This window comes from Pteropus alecto, unplaced genomic scaffold, assembly GCF_000325575.1.
Source record: "Pteropus alecto unplaced genomic scaffold, ASM32557v1 scaffold80, whole genome shotgun sequence".
NCBI classification, from domain to species: Eukaryota; Metazoa; Chordata; class Mammalia; order Chiroptera; family Pteropodidae; genus Pteropus; species Pteropus alecto.
This window is the reverse complement of record NW_006430460.1, coordinates 1,607,700-1,610,605: the sequence shown is the minus strand read 5'-3', so window position 1 is coordinate 1,610,605 and position 2,906 is coordinate 1,607,700.

Sequence of the window (2,906 nt, the reverse complement as noted above, 5' to 3'; positions counted from 1 at the left end):
ACTGGCGCTGGCTCCTGGCGTTTGCCTTCCGTCTGTCCAACACGGCCGCGCGGGTTCGTCTGTCTACACCCGCAGGTACACCCCACGGGAGCCTCTCCCTTTTTCTCCACCACAAGCCTCCGGGCCGAGGCTGCCGTCACGTGACCAAGAGGCCTCCTCACTGGTCTCACTGGTCCCTCCCTAGCCTCCTCCATGCAGTTTTTCCATGGAGTTTTTTTTTGTGAGGCAGATTATGTCACTTCCCTCCTTAAAAATCCTTTGGCGAAGTCTCATTGCCATGAAGATACAGGCCAGTGTCGTCTGCCAGCTGCACAACGTTCTGCCCGTCCCGGCTCCTCATAACTCTTGGACCCAACTACGCCGGGCCCTCCTGCTCTGCCCGGGCCGCGGCCGCGACGGGTCCTGGGATGCTCAGAGGTCCGTCCTGCCCCGGGGCCTTTGAACTCATCCTCGCCTCTGCCTGGACTGGTTTCCTCGACTGCTCATCCGTTATCTCTCGTCCTATTGCTTATGACTCAGCCAAAATGTCACTTTCTCAGAAAGAGGAGTCTCCTTGCGGTCTGCTCAACCCTCGGTCACTTCCCCCCACGTACAGATCACCATTTGCAGCTGTTTCTCCCTTAGCTGATGACGTCTCGTGTTCGACCAGAGGTGCCCCGAGGACCAGGGCCTGACACCTGCCAGGCTCTGTGTGTATCCCTAACGCCCAGCGGAAGAACTGGGGGTGACGCGCACTCATGGCTTCCAGTGGAATGCGCCTCGATGGCACCAGTGGCACCTCACAGACCATCAGTCTGGGTTCTCATTCCGACTGCTGAACTGTAAATAACTTCTGTTGGTGGAGCTTTTGCGGGGCAAATATTTAAATAATCTGGAATTGAGATCGTGTCTTAAGATGTACTCAGAAGATGCCACGCCGCGTTAATTTTCAAATGGAACAAAGCGACAATCCTTCAGAGTAGGGGTCCCCAACCCCCGGGCCTCAGAGCTTCATCTGCCCAGCGCCGGCATCACCGCCTCAGCTCCGCCTCAGATCGTCAGGCGTCAGATTCTCATGGGAGCACCGGGCCCTGGTGCCAGAAAGGTCGGGGGCCGCTGCTGAGAGGACATTTGAAGAGGACAATTTCTGTGGCGAGACCATTTCTTACCGCGACTCAGAAACTGGCCCAGTAAGTTGGGTACTCGAGGAATCATCTTCTAAGTTACTACGGACACTGCGTGGGAATCTCTATCTGTGATAAAGCGAAGAGGCTGAAGATAAAACTAAGACGCTTTTTTTTTTTTTTATTTGAAACAAAACTACAACTTGCTGTTAAAAAAAAAAAAAAGTCATTCTCTGATCCCCTCCTGCCCCCAAAATCTCTGGAGACACCTGTGCGGGTTTCCTCAAGATCAAGTTTCCGTAAAGAGCGCTAAGCCTGCAGTTCTTTTGCAGCCTCTCAGGTCAAGGGCTCTTGCTGTCTCTGCTGGCCCTGCCACTCGCCACCGTGCTGGCCGAGGCTTCCAGAGACGCGCTCCGCTCGAGCGCGGCCCGGGGCGGGTCCGGCATCCGTGGAGAACCTGGTGGGGCTTGGGAGGGAGGCGTGGGGTGGCCGGTGACAACGTCAACTAAGAGCTCTCCCTGCTTTCCGTGCTCAGAATCAGAGAGTTCGCCTTTTAACGGGTACCGTGAACATCTGAAAGAAATTACCTTTATCGCCGGGTTTCGTGGAAGCTGGATAGTCTACCCACACCTAAAACCAACTTCACATCAGCCTGCATCAGTACATTTTGTACACGCTTTGCCTCAAATCGATTTTTAAGTAAAATCCATCGATTAAAAAAAAAAAAAATCAGCACACATCCTTTCGGATTATTGCATTTGCTTTTGTTTTAGACTTCAAAGAAAAGCCGTTTGCTGCTAAATCGACCGGATAAAATTCACATGTAATAATGGACAAAGCATTCGCGACTATAGTGAAAGTGAAAATTCTTTGGAAATAGGATAAAACAGTAATGTGCGCCCAAAGTATTGTAAAGCACAGTTAAATCTCTCAAAGGTAAGAGCAAAGCGGAGAGGCTGTCACACCTGGTGTGTTGCTCAATGCCCAGAATAAATGACATCAGACTTTCAGAGCCTAGGGGTCGATTTTAACTCAACACAATTCAGACTCACAGCAAGTGACAGCAAAAAGCACCGGGCCTCGCTCGGCCCCAGGATTTGCCGCTAAAGACTAAAGGACCTTAGTGTCGTCAGCCTCGTCTGCAACATTCAATCGACGGGAACTAAGCACTGACAAAGCGGAGATCCGTATGGGTTTGGGTGTAAGTTGTGTTGAAAAAGGTTAACATTGTTCTATTGCAGTTTTTGTTTCGTTTTTTGTTTTTTTTAATTGAAACCGTGAAATTAAGAAATGTGGTTTTGTCGCACGCTTAAGAAACAGACTTTGGTTATTTTGCAGTATCCGGAGGCGCGGCCGTTTATGCAAGCCGACGTAACCGCTTCGGCTCTTAAAATGAATGTAGAGAAAACAGACTGTTTAAGTTGCAAACTAGACCTACAGAGCTATTTTTTTTTTTTTTTAAATGGAGGCTTTCTTAGCAAATACTGGAAACGATTGAAAAGTATATCAGTAAGGAAACCGTTGAAATACAGAAAGATCTCAGAGCCATATAAAGTAAAAGAAAGAAGTTGCTGAGTAATATGGACGCCACCCTAAGATTTTTTTAAAAAAGAATCCTCTAGACGCATCCGCGCCCACACTCCAGGCTGGAAGAGGGCTGCGTGGGAGAGGGGAGGAGGTTGCGTAGGAAAGGCATGCGTTCGTGTGTTATTTTGAAGTTAAATTTCAAGAAGCAAAACAGAACCAGATATAGACAGGAAACAGCAAACAGAACCCCGAGGATCCTACGTGAGTGATGGAATC